At 40.4% G+C, this 17482-nt stretch overlaps 1 pseudogene; it reads left to right on the plus strand.

Moving 5' to 3' along the window:
- Nucleotides 1–12417: 12417 nt before the first annotated feature.
- On the plus strand, nt 12418–14126 carry LOC116546548 (annotated as a pseudogene).
- Nucleotides 14127–17482: the final 3356 nt, after the last annotated feature.

The following is a 17482-nucleotide window of genomic DNA, read 5'->3' on the forward strand; positions in this document are numbered from 1 at the left end:
TGCACACTCAAGTTTAAGAACCTCCAACAATGCTCAAATGCATTTCTTTCACATCTGCCTCTTAATTGTCATAATCAGTTTCCCTCCAAAGTGCTTCAACATTGCAGTTGACATCTAAGTGCAGCTGCTTCCCCCAGTAATGCCATTCTCCCTTTTGGAGCTCATGCTATTTCCCATGAGGTGGACATGCAGTTTTGTTTCCATTAATCTGAATCAACTGTTGGTGGCACTGTCCCCTGCCTCTAGCTCCTTCCCATGTGTACTGGCTGCACCACTCCCAGCATACTGCCTTGTAAGTTACATTAGCGTGTTCATGACAAAGAAATTGCCTTTTGTTTGAATTTATCACAGTGCCTACTCTGTACAGAAAACTTAATAAAAGTTTAACGCGTTGTTCCAGATTAGAGTTTCTCAGGGTGGAGTCTGCTGGCATAAGTCCTTTGTAGGGACATGGATGAATCTGGAAACCATAAGTCTCAGCAAACTGACACAAGAACAGAAAATCAAACACTGCATGTTCTCACTCAGAGGCAGGTGATGAACAATGAGAACATATGGACACAGGGAGGGGAGCATTACACACTGGGGTCTGTTGGGGGAGCCAACGGAGGGACAGTGAGGGATGGGGAGGTCAGGGAGGGATAACATGGGGAGAAATGCCAGATGTAGGTGATGGGGGGATAGAGGCAGCAAACCACATTGCCATGTGTGTACCTATGCAACAATCCTGCATAATCTGCACATGTACCCCAATACCTAAAGTACAATAAAAAAAAAAACATTAAAAAAAAAAAAAAGAATCATGTGGAATGTATGCTCAGAGTGCAGATTCTCGGCCCCATTCCTTGTATATTAAACCAGAAATTCCTAAAAATGGGGCACAGGGATTTGCATTTTCAATGCACATTGAAATCTGATTTTCATTGCTATATATATAAAATTCATCATGATAGCAAGTATAGATGGATTAACTGCTTCTTGGATTAGCAGAGTACCAAGCTAAACTCTAAACTAAGGTTAAACAAACTGAGAAGAGTTTACCTTGTGCCTGATCTGTGGCCTACTTGTTAAATGTACGCTGTGGGTTATAAAGCACTCAAACAACTACATCACATTTTGTGCTCTCGGATTTATTACTTTGTGGATATTGTGATTTAATTTTCTCATCAGTTGGGTCTTCCCCAGCCCAAACTTATGGAATTGATTTTTCAACCCCAACAAATTTGATTTTCTTATTTTCAGCCCAGATATCTGGACTTCAAAATAATTTCGAAAATATCCTTTGGCCTATTTCTCTTAGACTTATTCATTTGTAAATTGTCAAAGTTTATGAAAGCTTCAGCAAAACTTAAACATGGACTTTCTGGTGGAAAAAAGAAAACATTAAAATAGCTATCAAATAGCAAACAATATTATTTGTAAATACTAACACACGGTTGTACAGCTAAAAATATTTCCTAGCTTTAGTGATGAAAGTTAAACTTACTCCCTGACAAACTCCTCTTACCTCCTGCATGAGCCCCACCCTCCCCACCCCAAAAATGCCTGCAGACAGATCCACGGTCAAAATAGTTACTGCAAAACACATTATACAACAGAAGCAGAAGGATGTCAAGAGACAGTGATTTTTAATACTGCTGCAAGAGAAATAGCCATAAAACAAAAGAGAAAATGACAAGCTCTTTCTTAAAATAGCACTGTCTTTTTCAGAACAATTTGGGCTTATCTTTATCTTGAAAAACATAGGCAAATCCTTTTTTTTATTAAATTGCAATGTCTAGTTAAATTTTCACTAGACCTTTCTAAATTTTCACTAGACCTTTCTAAACTAAGCTGTGTAATGGAAACACATATACACCCACACCCCCTTGAAGTCTATGAAAATTACTAGCCTTAGGCGATTCTAATGTATGCTCTTAACTTTTATTTTGGAATCTGACAATGGAATTGCCAAATTCCATTTCTGAAATTTATTTCAAGACAAAAACTTTTAATACATGGATGGAACATACATTGGTCATAATGGCTATCAGGAATTTTTTTTTAATTGATATAATGTACGCATAGTAAAAGTGGCCCTTTTAAGACAAATAATTGATAGGCTTTGACAAATGTATACAGCCATGAAACCAACATCAAAACTGGGTTGAAATATGTAGTCCACAGACCTGCCACACATGGCTCTTAAAATGTGGCCAGCACAAAATCAAATGTGTCATAAGTGTAAAATGAAAAAAATAATAATAATTTTATATTTATTTTAGAGTAAAATTATATTTTATAGACTAAGTTAAATAAAATACCAAAAAATTACTTTTACCTATTCCTATGTCTCTTTCTTTTTTAGAAATTTATAGAAAATTAAAATTAGTGGTTCCCACTTGTGGCTCAAATTACATTTTTATTGGACAGTGCTGATGGGGATTATTTCTGTCCCCCACAGTGCTCCCCTTACCCCTTAGCAGCCTATACCATTTCCCCAACCCCAGGGGCTCCTTCCAACCACTGAACTACTTTCTACCCCTAAAGTTTTGCTCTTGGTAGGTTTCAAAAAATATTTCCCCCTTTCGTCTTATAGCTTCTAATTTTCCCATTTTGTATTTTTTTATATAATTTTTAAAGTTGTTTTTCACATTACAAGATTTTTCAAAGCCTTGACTATAGTTTTCATTAACCAATGTCTTTTCATTAACCACTTCCCGAGTTGGTAGGCCACCATAAATGCATTTTGGGTAATAATATAGTTTGGTTCTGTGTCCCCATCCAAATCTCATCTTGTAGCTCCCATAATTTCCATGTGTTATGGGAGGGACCCAGTGGGAGATGACTGAATCATGGAGGGGGGCCTTTCCCATGCTGTTCTTGTGATAGTGAATGGGTCTCATGAGATCTAATGGTCTTGAAAATTAGAGTTTCCCTGCACAAACTCTCTCTTTGCTTGAGTCCATCCATATAAGATGTGACTTGCTCCTCCTTGCCTTCCATCAGGGCTGTGAGGCCTTGCCAGCCATGTGAAACTGTAAGTCCCATTAAACCTCTTTCTTTTGTAAATTTCCCAGTCTGGAGTGTGTCTTTATCAGCAGCACGAAAACGGGCTAATACAGGTAAAGAGCTCTCTTCCTAGAGGAGAGGTGCACAAGGGGTTCCTAATTGAATTGAGACCATTGTGTGCACATACAACAGCATCTATTCACAGATGCTGTGGGAGATCCATGAGGCGGAAGCCTTCCATAGCTTAATTTTATTTAGCTTCAGGGAAGTGCAGAGAAAGCTTCATTTATGCTAAGAATAAGAGGAACAGAAATATAAAGCACTAAATCAGCAAAATCATTTATAGGTGGGAGGAGCAGGGCACGAGGTTTTGGCCTGCAGACAGGTCTACTAATGGAAACTCTGGGATGACTTAGGAGAATGACCAGAGAGATGCCAAGAGACATCCAACCCCCATCTCACTCCAGCCCCCAATCCAGGCTAACCTGTTGCCGTTCTGCTTATCCTCAATTCTCTAATTAAATTAAAGTATTAATTATAACAGGCATTCACATTTCCAGCTATTTACATTCATTCTTCACTCACTCTTCAGATACTGTAGGGTATCTTTCTGATTTTCCAGAATTTAAGAAAAACACTGTAGGCTACCTCCTAATCTCCATTTTCTCCAATTGGGATAGTCTGGAGCTGAACGCCAGTCAGTCTGCCTCTGAACCCTTGGGGTCCCACTTAAATAATCAACCCTGAGCATTTCTACCTCTTACTTCCACCCCCACCCTGGCTTTCCTTTATAGTCCCCTAGAGAACTAGAACAAAGGTCTTCACATTTTGAGCATCTGACTTCTAGTCTTTTAAGGATAAGTAGTTAATTGCCAACTCTGCTCTTGATCTGTGCTTTCTGGTTTCCTCTGATATAATTAACAGCACCCAGGGAGTCTATGTCTCTCCTCCTTCCCTGCAAACATATTTTGTGCAAAATTCTTCCCACCAAGGGGATTGCCTGCCCAATTTAGAATGATGCCAAAAGGAGAACTGTTGGCCCTGAATTTCCAGATTAGATGACACTCATTTCACCAAACATCTGTTTAACCCAAAAGGATCCCTTCTGGGTATTTCCACCTCAACTAGAGATGCGCTAGAAATGGTCTCTAGAAATGGTCTCTAGTGTGGCTCTCATGCAATTGAAACATTGTGAAAGGATGCTAACTCTGGTGGTCCCCTAACTGTCATGGCCAGAATCCAGGAGAGTTTTGTTGGACTGGCACCATGCTGGCAGATGCTGACAATTCCTGGAACAAGTTTGGATCCACCTTGCTCTGGTGGAGGCTCCAGTCCATTGAGGGAGACAGTCAGATAATCACATAAATACAAGCAGAATTATTGCATGTACACATGATTTTGATATGGAATCAGAGTTGGAAAGTAATCTATGTCTGACATTTTAGAATAAAATACAAATATTCTCCCAAGAAGGGTATTGCCAAGGAAAGACAGAGGAAGGAGTTTGTCTCCTCAATTATGCAATAAAAACAAACCATTTATGGAACATCCCACATATATAATCATTTTGAAAACTCTGCAAGGATTACATTATCATCTCTATTTTACAGATGAAAAAGAACCAGGTAAAAATGAACCTGCTGCTGATAGAAATGGCAGGATGCAGGGCGTGGAACCTGATAGGCACTCAACTGGTATGCACACAGTTGCTGAATTAATAAAAATTTGAGAAGTACAGAAAATATTCCAACAGAGAGCTGGGAGAGGACTTAGGTTGCTTGTATTTGGTATGGAATGAAGCACTATCAGGCTTGGTCTAAAGTATGTAGGGGCCTTGACATTATAAAATACAATAAGAAATGCTGTATGCTTATTTGTTTGGTAATTGTAGAAATAATTCACATTTCTTTAGCAACTGGTTCCATCATGCAATAGCCTGGCCACAAGATATTGGAGAATTCAACAGAAACAAAAACGAGATCAATACCTGCAATGTCTACTAGAAAGAGTTGCTGTAAAAACTACATGAGGCCATCTATACACAGACAGTCATATTGTCTGCAGTTTTTCAAAATATTTCAGCATGGATATTTTTGGGACACAAGGGTGATAATTATTTTTGACCCATACCCTGGGGTAGTTAGCATTTGAATAACTAATCAAAAGCTCATGTAAACAGAAAACCAAGTCAACCATGTTTATCTCTGATGAATACCAGAGGGTTGGTACTAAGAATAATTGATGCTGCAAATGATTTTTCAGTGATAAAATGGTGTGCACAACGGGCTCTTAGTATTGTACAGACTTCCTTCCCCACTCTTACATAACCTGAAAATAAGAATGCATCTAGCCCAGTTGTCTAAACCTTTCAAAAGGGTGCGCTCAGACCATGAAGTTCTGGGGATCTGATGTACAGCATGGTGACTACAGTTAATATTCTATTATATTCTTAAAATCTGCTAAGATGGATTTCACACACATACACATACACACACACAGTGAGGTGACAGATGTGTTAATAAACTTCACGGTGGTAATCATTTCACAATATATGCTGCGTGAAATCATCACATTGTACACCTAAATATATACAATTTGTATGTGTCAATTATACCGCAGTAAAGCTGGGTGAGGAAGAGGAAATGGTGTCCTCAGCTGAAGACTCTCCCCAGTCCTGTTTTTAGATGCTCTGGAGGAAATTTGGTCACCTGATGCTGACAAGAAAATTAGTCCAATCCTGATGCTAGAATATTGTCCCACCTGCTTCTAATGAAACATACTTCTGTTCAGTGTTCTCCAGTTCCACCAAAAGACAGACACAGGGACCGTCTAAAGCAGCTCTGTCCAACGGGACTTTCTGAGATGACACAAATGTTTAGATGACACTAATAAGATAGCAGTGCAGGTGGTCACTGGCCACTTGAAATGTGGCTAATGTGACTGAAGAACCAATTTTTGTTTAATTCCATTTAAATTTTAGTAGCCACATGTAGCTAGTGGCCACCCTGTTGGACACCAGTTTCTGAGCTTACAGAACAAGGTTGTGTGATGTTTTGGTGCCTGCTGGCCATTAACTGTTTATATGTGTGGCAGAATTCAGTCTGCAAGTTGTGTTCAAGGCCATGCTAGATGGTAGAGTTGTGGGAAAGGGAACCTGTAGCTCTCCTCTATTAGCACTGTGGACCATGTCAACTCACGATGCACAAACAAATCAGCTGAAGTGAGTTCTCAAAAGTGGCAGCACAGCTGCAGGGACTCCGGAGGCGAATCTACGTCCTCAGAATTACACAACTTAATATTAAAATGAAAATATACAACTCAGAGGCTGTCATAAAATTAAATTACCAACCATGAGAAAGCACCAAGCAGAGTATGTAGCCCTTGGCAGAGATATGATACTTTTCAACCTTGAACACACCAAAACTGTCTATTTTCACCACCTGCCCCCTACTTTAATTAAACACACAAGCTTTGATAAAGTTGTATCTATTTGGGAAGGAACATATAACAGAGCGTAGGAAATAACACCCATCCTCTCCCCAATCCCAAAAATAAACATTATAAATATTTCAACTAAGAATTTGGTTTGGAAGAAGGAAGTCCTTGTCACAATAATTCTTATAAAACAAAATAAGTGATAGAAATAAGGCAACTTCCTTGTTTCTGAAGACCATCACTTGTAGCCCATTTATGCTGGTTCCTTTTTCCCCCTAATTGTTTTCACTGGTAAAATATATACAAAATTTACCATTTTGAGGAGTAGAGATGGAAAGGGAAGACGTTTGTCAACAGGTATAAAGTTTCAGTGAGATAAGAGGAATAAGACTGGTGTCCTATTGCATAACAAGGTGATAACAGTTAATAATAACGTACTGTATACTTACAAATAGCTAAAAGAGATGCTTTTCAATGTTCCCACCACAAAAATGATAAATATTTCAAGTGATGGCTATGCCATCAGGATTAGCTTGATATGACCATTCCACAATTTATATGTAACCAGATATGATATTGCACCCCATAAACACATATATTAAAAACAACTTTAATAAAAAAAAAAAGAAAAAATACCATTTTGTTTTAAGTGTACAGTTCAGTAGTATTAAGTACGAAGTATATACTACTCTATAATACTATTAATTCAAATTTCCATAAGTTTCTGTCCTCAAAGGTAACAGAATATACTAATATGTAAAACAGCATTTAAACATGTACAAGATTAATATCAAATTCAGAATAGTGCTCATGAGGGAGCAGGGAAAGAAGGTGTTCAGGAAAGAAATATAAGGGGGCTTAAGTTTTGTCTATGTTTACTTTTTAAAGATATAATGAAATAAATATGGCAAAATGGTAAGACTTGACCAAACTGATATTTAAGTACATAAGCATTTGTCATATCATTTTTGATACTTTCATGTATTTGTCTAACTTTTTTTTTTTTTTTGAGATGGAGTTTCACTCTTGTAGCCCAGGCTGGAGGGCAGTGGCACAACCTCCACCTCCCGGATCAAAGCGATTCTCCTGCCTCAGCCTCCCAAGTAGCTGGGACTACAGGCACACACCACCATACCTGGCTAATTTCTTGAAATTTAGTAGAGATGAGGTTTCACCATGTTGGCCAGGTTGGTCTCAAAGTCCTGACCTCAGGTGACCCATCCACCTTGGCCTCCCAAAGTGCTAGGATTATAGGCATGAACCACCACGTCCAACCCTTCTTTAAACTTTTTATTTTGACCTAATTTTAGACTGAGAGAAGTTGCAAACATAGTACAGGGTATCCATATACCTCTTGGCTTACACCCCTAATGTTAACATCTTACACAGCCATAGCAGAATGATCAGACCAGGTATTAACTTTGGTACAACATGATTAGCTAAAACAAAGATGATATTGGAATTTCCCATTTTTCCACTAGTGTCCTTTTTTCATTCTACAGTTCTCTCTAGAATCACACATTGCATTTACTGGTTCCTTCTCCTTAGTCTCTTGCAGTCTGTGACAGCACTTCAGTCTTTCCTTGCCTTTCTTGACCTGACACTTGTCAGTTACTTTGTCATATGTCCCACAGTTGGAGTTTTGTCAGATTATTTCTCATGATTAGGTTGAGATTATACATTGTTGGCAAGAACACCATGGAAATGATGCTGTGCCCTCAGTGCATCCCATCACAGGTTCAGGACGTCTCTTTCTTGTACACTTAAAATATTTCATAATTTTGATAAATGAAAAATAAATAAGTAGCTGTATTAGCCTGGGTTCTGTAGAGATACAGATCCAATAGGAGATGGATAAATGGATGGATGAAAGGAAGGAAAGAAGGAGAAAGAAGAAAGAAAAAGGAAGGAAGGAAGGCAGAAGGGAGGGAGAGAAAAAGAAATAGAAAAGAAAAAGATTTTAAGGAATTGGCTGATGCAGTTATGTGGGCTGAGAAGCCCCAAGATTTGCTAACTGCAAGCTGGAGACCCAGAAAAGCCAATGACATAGTTACAGTCTGAGTCTGAAGGCTTCAGAAGCAGGAGAGCTGATAGTGTAAGTGCCAGTCTGATTCCAGGAGCAAGGAAGGACTGTGCAAAATCTCCTTCACTCAGTGTTTTGTTTTACTCAGGCCTCAATGGATAGGATGATGTTCACCCACACCGGGAAGGGCAACCTGCTTTACTGGGTCTACTGATTCAAATACCAGTCCATACAGAAACACCATCATGGACACCCCCAGGATAATGTTGAACAAATATCCGAGCACCACATGGTCTAGCCAAGATGGTACATAAAATTAAGCATCATAACAGCTTAACTTCTAAATTAGAAACTTCCTACTCTGTATATTTAGGTTCAAAATCCCATCAAGTCAAATGGATCTTAGGAAGTGTTCCAATTCTTAGTTATTATTGGCTTCAGGCCTAAGACATTATAAATCCACAACATACTATCATTTCCAAAACTTCAAGAAGCTTTATTATAGTTGATCTTGCTTCAAGAAAAAAGGTAGTTTATACTACTTAGATAATGTAATAATTGTAATCCAAGAGAAGTTAGACCTGCAAGTCAAATTAAGGGCCTAAGAAAGAAATTAACATTTGAGCTGTATTGTTAATGAGGACCCCTAAGTCCCCTGATCTTCTTTTGGAGGTGAAGTTACCATTTAGAATTGACTACATTTCTCAGCATGGCATCCTAAGAATAACGTGTGTCATTGCTATTTCTATGATGCTTTAGAAAGGAAAACCTAAATGATTATATGGTTTTCTAGGGCAAGAAAAGTGTGTTTCAGGTACTTTCACTACCTGAGTTGTATATTTTAAAAGTTGTATACACATACAGAGAGAGAGAGAGAGACAGAGAGAGAGAGAGAGAGAGAGAGAGAGAGAGATTATAGAGAATATATCTGATATGGTTTGGCTATGTCCCCACTCAAGTCTCAAAATGTAGCTCCTAAAATTCCCTGATGACGTGGGAGGGACCTAAATAATATTTCAAGTTTTCTCTGAGGTTGCCTCCCTTTGAAGCTCTTCTGTCCTCGGGATCACTCTAAACTTTGGAGGTTTAGGCTGGGAAATCATTTATTCCTTAAATGTTTATATTCAGTTCAAAGTGCTCCATTTCCATAAGTAATGACAACACAGAGTTTCTCCCCCAGCTCCGCTCCAGCTGCATGGAGAGAAAGCTACTTATGAATTATTTTCTAGGCCCCCAGAGTTCTGAAAGACAGTCTCCGAGTTTTTATGAAAAGCCAGAGCAAAGACTCCAGATCCCATTATGCCAAAGAGAAAGCTGAATGCTTATTTTAAATCTCATTTTGGCATGCCCCAAATGTGGACACCATTGTTAGGCCAGTCCTGTACACCATATGTATCTCTTGCAAGTCTCTTAGAACATGCTGTTCCCCTCAAGGAATCTTCCAAGGAAGCAGAACATGGGTTTATTTTGGCCTGAATCAACTCCCCCAGGAATCTTCCAGGGAGGAGATGGGTGGTCAGTCTCCTGAGACAAGAGTGTGTAGAGGTTAGGACATAGGCTCTAAAGCCAGACTTCCTATGTTTGAATCCGGGTTCTTGGGTTTATGATCGGGAATGTGAGAGAGTTATACAACCATTCATGCCTTGGTTCTTCCTTCTATTGAATGGGGCATATGATGATGCTTAACTGATTGAGTTGTTGTGGGGATTAAACAAATGACACATATCAAGTGCTTAATACAAGACCCAGCATATAAGAAGTGTTAAATAAGTGCTAGGGAAAATTAGCTAGGCATGGTGGTGTACACCTGTAGTCCTAGCTACTTAGGAGGCTGAGGAAGTTTGCTTGAGGCCAGGAGTCTGAGGCTGCAGTGAGCTATAATGGCATCACTGACCTCCAGCCTGGGCAACAGAGTGGGACCCTGTCCCTAAAAATAAAAAATAATAAAACAAATAAAGTAAATGCTTCAGAACATGTTGCTTCTGACTTAAAAAGCTTCCAGGATTTACCCAGGTCCACAATCACCCAGGGGAGTTGTGGGCAGTCTGTGGGCACTTGCCAGGCTGCACCTGTTGGGTAGTAGAAGCTGCTTCTTTCCAACTCCAAGTCTGCCTATTTCTTCTATCATGTCATCAGAATTCCTTAAACAATCTTACTTAACAGAGCCTACAAATTTAAGCCATTTCTACAGTGAAAACCCTGAGAGTGAGTCATGGCAAACTTTAGCTGTAATCTTGTTAAATGGAAAAGGAGACAGACAAATATTTGGAAACAATCTTAAGAAAGTGATAGATTCTAATGCTTTGAGGTTCTTTTAGGTCAAATAAGTGTTTCCTGGCTTTCTGCTCTCCATTTGTAAGTGTGTGTGTGTGTGTGTGTGTGTGTGTGTGTGTGTGTGTGTGTATTTATACACATGCCCCCTTATTTAGAGCTCTAAATCTCCTAAGGATGGGAACCTTCTTAGACAGCCACCTGACAAGAGAAGTAACCTCCATGCATTCATCCTTCTACCCTCAAGAGGGTTGCTCTTCAGTCTGGAATGATATGGGCATAGAATATTTTGGAAGCAAAGGGACAGATTCTGTGGATTTATATCCCCCTTTTTCCTTTTCTCTTTCCATATTCCTAGTTCACACTCAGTTCTTTGTGTTGCCAAGGTAACCAACAGTCTCAGAGCACAGAGTTCTGACAGTTGGACTTTTAGCCACTGAGACTCAGGATATGAAGGATTTCTGATGTCTCTCCTTTTTGCCTCAGGAGTCAGCAGCACTTCTTCCATGTGGGCAGCCACCAGGGCAGGGTATGACAGTTGTGTCTATGTGTGTGTGTGTGTGTGTGTGTGTGTGTGTGTGTGTGTGTGTGTGTCTGTGTGTGTATGTACACACATGTGTTCTTCAGTCCTACTAACTCTGGGGCTTCACAGAAAAAGCTGTACTAAAAAGTGTCATCAGACAGTGGGAAGATGGGCATCTAAATAGCACAACCTTTCTGGAAAGTAATTTGCTATCAATTTAGCACAGGATTGTGATATATTTGTGATGTTTGGTCCATTAATCCTACATATAGAAAAAGAAGAGACATAGTCAAAGATTTATGGAAAAGCAGGTTTACTACAGATTTATTTGGTAAAAAGAATAACTCCCACCTAATGATCATTAATAAGAAGTGGTTAAAAAGTGCAGAGTAACCGTACATATGTTTGTTTTAGGCTCTGCCATAAAATAATCTCAGTTTCAACAGACATGACAGCCACATTCACATATATGTATATGTGGATATATTATGTAAGTATACAGATATATATGTACATTTATGTAAATAGAAAAGATAAGAAAGTCCATCAAAATGTTTTGATAGTTATCATTACCTTTAGAAGGTGGGGCTATAGCATATTTGTTTGTATCTTCATATGTTTCTATATTTTTCCAATTGTATATGATAATCATCTTTTCATGATACAAGATCTTACAAGTGTAGTAGGACAAATGATGAGAGGTGGACATGCTTAGCAGAAAGGATTATAACACAATGAAACAAGTTTTGAAAGGCAGAGGGCTGCCTCTTTTGCCCTTCACTGAGAGATTGTAAAAACAGGATAAGAATTCTATCTAAAAGGGGTAGTTCTGAATAGAAAAGGGAATAGGCCGGGCATGGTGGCTCATGCCTGTAATCCCAGCACTTCGGGAGGGCAAGGTGGATGGATTACCTGAGGTCAGGAATTTGAGACCAGCCTGGGCAACATGCTAAAACCCCAACTCTACTAAAAATACAAAAATTAGCTATGTGTGATAGCAGGCACCTGTGATCCCAGCTATTCGGGAGGCTGAGACAGGAGAATCACTTGAACCTGGGAGGCGGAGGTTGGCACCACTGCACTCCAGCCTAGGTGACAGGGTGAGACTCTGTCTCAACAAAAAAAAAAAAGAAAAGAAAAAAGGATGGATACTGTTTTTGCTTAAGTACCATGATTCTCTTCTCCCCACTCCCACTTATTTTTTCTTTTTTTCTCTTTTGAATCTACTCAAGTTGAGAGAGATTTGTGCCTTTGAACTCCATGGCATATTCATCCTCTAACAGCGACACAGAGGACTGCAGCTCCAAATCCATTTCCAACCTGAGCTTCTCCGTGGGCTATTTCCCCTGTGAGGACACAACCTCCTGTGAGGACACAACCTCCTGTGAAGATGCGCCTTCCAAGGGTCCTTCCATCCACTTCCTCCCTCCCATCCAAGGGACATGGGGCACTGAAATGATACGGAGACCCATGAAAAGACAAGACCAAATTGAGGACAAACCAGAGCAGTTTTGCAAACTAAGATCCTCCTGGCCTGGGATGTGGACGTCGGCTCTGACAACACAGACTCAATAGCTAACAGCCTTCTAAATGGCGACAACCTGTGGATAGACAAGTTCCCAAAAGAAACGACAAAACTGTCTGTCAGCAAACTGGATAATCTTGTGCAAGAGTTTCAGACATTTCTAGAAAATCTGAAAGATGATGAAGATGATGACGCTGTGTTTCCTGAAACTACTCAGAAAGACTTCCAATTGTCCGGAGGCTCCCCTCTGGAAATGGCTCAGGTCAGTCATCAAGAACACGATGCTTGTCAAGACCTGCCCAAGTGCAAACCACCAGAAAATAAAGATGTTATGCAGTCTCCACAGACTCCTCTAAGGCTTAAGGAACATGAGCTGGCTGAGGTGAGCACAGAGATGCCTCACAGGACAGGGGAAAGGCCTGGGTTGAACCACAGAATCTTGCAATCACTGGGAGGCAGGTTCCAGGGGGTCTGAGTGATACCAGTGGGAGACAGATAACAAGCAAAAGAGTCAGGGTGAAGATGTAGGGAAAAGACTGAGGAACGCTGAGAGAGGGTAGCAAGCAAGGAGAAGGGCTAACAACTATATCTCCCTTCCTGCCAAAAACGTGTATCTTCAGTATTAATGATATTAATGGGCATTGAAACTTTGCATTGACATTGGTCTATTATTTTTTTTTTTGAGATAGTCTCGCTCTGTTGCCCAGGCTGGAGCGCAATGGCGCAATTTTGGCTCCCTGCAACCTTTGCCTCCCGGGTTCAAGCGATTCTCCTGTCTCAGCTTCCTGAGTAGCTGGGATTACAGGCATCCGCCACCACATCCAGCTAATTTTTGTACTTTTAGTAGAGATGGGGTTTCACCATGTTGGCCATGCTGGTCTCAAACTCCTGACCTCAAGTGATCCACAGCCTCAGTCTCCCAAATTGTTAGGATTACAGGCGTGAGCCACTGTGCTTGGCCTACTTGGTATATTTTTGCTAAACGAATGTGAATTCCATAAATGAATAAATGTTGACTTGGCTGTTGTCATGGCTACGTCTACCCAACACATCCTTCATTTTCTTGGCAGATGATAAGTGAGGCAACTGCCAGCCAAAGGACAAGCACTCCAGAGATCTCCTCAATCCTGCCAGAGCGGCCGGAGAAGGACGACACTCCTTCCCACACATGGACCCCGTGCTGTCTTGGGTGGGCCTTCAGCTGGCTGAGGCAGCGTGTCCTCTCCTCTGTGCTGAGGAGGGAGCGCCCTGTAAAGGCCACCAACTGTCCCTATCGGCCAGCACTAAGGAAAAGATGCTTTCACAGAGGCAAGAGAATTCAACCTCAAGAAACCCTTGAATTAGAACATCCCATGTAGACAGATTTTTAAACTTTTTGGAAAGTTTAAAATAATCTATAATAAGGATTCCATTAATAATCCCCATCAGTTTATTTTTTCCTCAATAAACAAATGTCCTTGTTACCCATGTCTTCCTCTTCCAGCACACCATCTTAACTCACACTGAAAGCATATGTGTTGTCTAGAAGACAAATGTATTCTCAGGAAATTTTAAGTAGTATTATGCTTCCTAAACGGAAGTATTCTTTTTCTCTCCTCTCACCCATTATTACTGTATTTTACCCTAGTTTACCTATTTTATGGATTTTAACCTATTCTATCTAACCCAAATCCCCAATTTCAGTAGGCAGCAGTGTGACCCATCAGATTCCCATGGTGGCAGGACGATTTGGGTTGAACTTGCAGCGCTTGAGCGAGTGGCAGTGGGTATTGAGTCACTGAGGAAATTAGTTTCAATTTCAGGAGATGGGACAGCACTTCTGATATTCCCTGGCAACCTCATGGGTTCCAGCATGTGTCGCCTTGACTGTAGTAGTGGCCCACTTAGGAGCAATGTGAGGACTCTGAACGCCACTTAATCATTCTAAGTCTAGCTGTCCTCATTCAAAAGATGTGGAAGACAGTAATACATACCTCACAGCGTTAGTGTAAGAGTTTATGAGATAACACAAGTTTATGATATAACACAAGTTGCTGCAAGTACTTTCTTCTGAGGAACTCTCCAGATAACTTGCAAGGGATATCCAAGAGTGAGAGTTAATTAAGGGTCAATTCTCACTGAAATATTTCCAACACAGAGCAGTATTTACCAAAAGTTCAGGATTTTCAGCAAATCTTAACCAAATCCTCTCCCAACCCATTCCTTGTGCCCTCGGAAATTCCTTTGCAATTGTGATTAAACTTTCCACTAAATGTCAACTTCTTTGAGGAAGGCTGCCCTCAGCCTTCTTGCCCTGATTCTCATCCCCCGAGCATCACTACCATCCTCCTCCTTCTTCGGCTGGCACTACCAACCTGTGTGACCTTCAGAATTTATGTCACAAAGCATATGACCCTTTAGTTTCAAATTCCTTCCTTTCCTCAATTTCAATTCCCTTACCCATCTCTTTCCTCTCTTCTTCCTTTCTTCTACAAATATTTAGCCAATAGGAGTGCCAGATGCTTTTCTAGCTTGCCTAAATAAATAAATATATATGTAAATAAAACACTCAATCTTTAGGCTCAAGCAACCTATTTAAGAGATAAAGCCAGGCAAACATATGACTATACACGGTATGAGTGATAATACCCTGCAGTGAGTAAACACTGAGTTCTAATGAAAGAATAACTCATTCAGCATGGGGAGGTTGGTTGTAAAAGGTTTCCTATGTGAGGTTCTTTGAGTTACAAATGAGGTTATTTAAGGTGGAGGACTTTAACTGACTTTAACTGACTTTCATTGGTGTGTAGTGGAGGTAGGAGATCTTGGCTGGTTGGATGCATGTGAAAGACAGCGTGGTGAACATGGCCCAGGAAAGACAACACAGTGGGAGGAAGGAGATCAAAAATCGGGCGCTTTTAGGAATATGTGCTCAAGATCACACCCTGAGAACTCTCACTTTGTCTGCCTCCCTGAGAACACCTGCCCAACCCACAACTCATTTCAACACACTCTCCACCTTTGCCTGATCTTTGACTTCACGAAGATTTGGAGTCCTATCACCACACCTGTTCCCTGACTTCTATCCACTTCCCTCTAGATCCAACCATACACCTCCTTCCCCAACTTGGCACGTCTACCACATCTGGTAACATCTGCCATGCGTTGCCCTTCTCTTCTCCCAAATCTTTAAAAAATCTATACTCATCAAATTCCCGAAGGGAACACACTTGCTCCTCACTCTGGTCAACACACAAAACCATAGGGATTTCCCTCTCCATTCCCTGACTGCCTGGGAAACTCATTCTTTAAGATCCAGTTCTAGGGTTACTATGGTGCAATATTATTGCCTCAGGTAAGAATCATGATCCTCCTTTAGCTGTCCCCTACTCCCTACCACCTTCTTGTCATGACCTGTACTTTTCGGCCCTCTTTATATGTCTATTTTACCTGTAGACTGTGAGCTCTCACGGCAAGTACCAGGTCTTAATTCCTTTATATTGCAAATCCTAACACAGTGGCCGGGCACGGTGGCTCACACCTGTAATCCCAGTACTTTGGAAGCCAAGGTGGATGGATCGTTTGAGGTCAGGAATTTGAGACCAGCCTGGGCAAATGGTGAAACCCTGTCTCTACTAAAAATATAAAAATTAGCCAGGTGCGGTAGCAGGCACCTGTAATCCCAGCTACTCGGGAGGCTGAGGCAGGGGGAATGTTTGAACCCAGGAGGCAGAGGGTGCAGTGAGCCAAGATGGCACCACTGCACTCCAACCTGGGTGATGGAATGAGACTCTGTCTCAAAAAAAAAAAAAAAAAAATCATAACATAGCCTTTAGTACAGAGTAATCTATCTCTCTGACTCTAGGTAATTCTTTAAATGTTTTTAATATACCCTGTCTATATAAATTTTAAAAAGTAAAATACAGCAGCTTAAAGAATTGCTATTCTTTAAGTCAAAAGTGACTGGTTAATTGGGTCAAGAATAGGAGTGAAAAGGGAAGGAGACAAGAAGAGGATATGGCCATCAAGAGGAAGTCATGTGAGACGGCGGCCTGTCGATTGAGAAATCTGTTAGACCAGATTTAGAAATCTATTAGACCAGATTTCTAAAATCAATTTAGAAAGTAAATTGAAAATTTAATTCAACAAATAAGCATGGAGCCTTACTGTTGCTTTAGACTAGACACTATCACAGGCCTGAAAGAAAGATGACCTCTTACTCTCAAGAGACTTGTAACCAGTTTTGTTGTTTTAATTCTTACTCTAGTAATTAAGCTGTAGGACAAACTCAATCAAAATACTTTAATAGACTGTCTACACTGAATAAGATACACTGTTCTTAGTAAGATTTCTGACATACTTGTGTCTATTCATCCATGTTTTATAAACCTGCTTAACAGGTATGAACCTGTCACTAAAATTTAAGCAATGTAGTTTGCAAGGCTTTACAATAAACTAAGCTTTCCATACCCTTTGAGGTTGAGTGTCATGCTATATATTAGAAAGCAAGACAAAGTATTTTAAAATAGGAAATATCTCAATATCTCTTCATTATAGTGTCAGATATGTTATCAGCCAGGTGTAGTGGCTCATGCCTATAATTTCAGCACTTTGGGAGGCCAAGGCACAAGGATCGCTTGAGACCAGGACTTTGAGACCAGCATATTCACAGCTTAAGAGGATGCATGGGCCGGGCGCGGTGGCTCAAGCCTGTAATCCCAGCACTTTGGGAGGC

Source organism: Sapajus apella, unplaced genomic scaffold (genome assembly GCF_009761245.1).
Source record: "Sapajus apella isolate SASKATOON/1434 unplaced genomic scaffold, GSC_monkey_1.0 scaffold1045, whole genome shotgun sequence".
In the NCBI taxonomy this organism is placed as follows: Eukaryota; Metazoa; Chordata; class Mammalia; order Primates; family Cebidae; genus Sapajus; species Sapajus apella.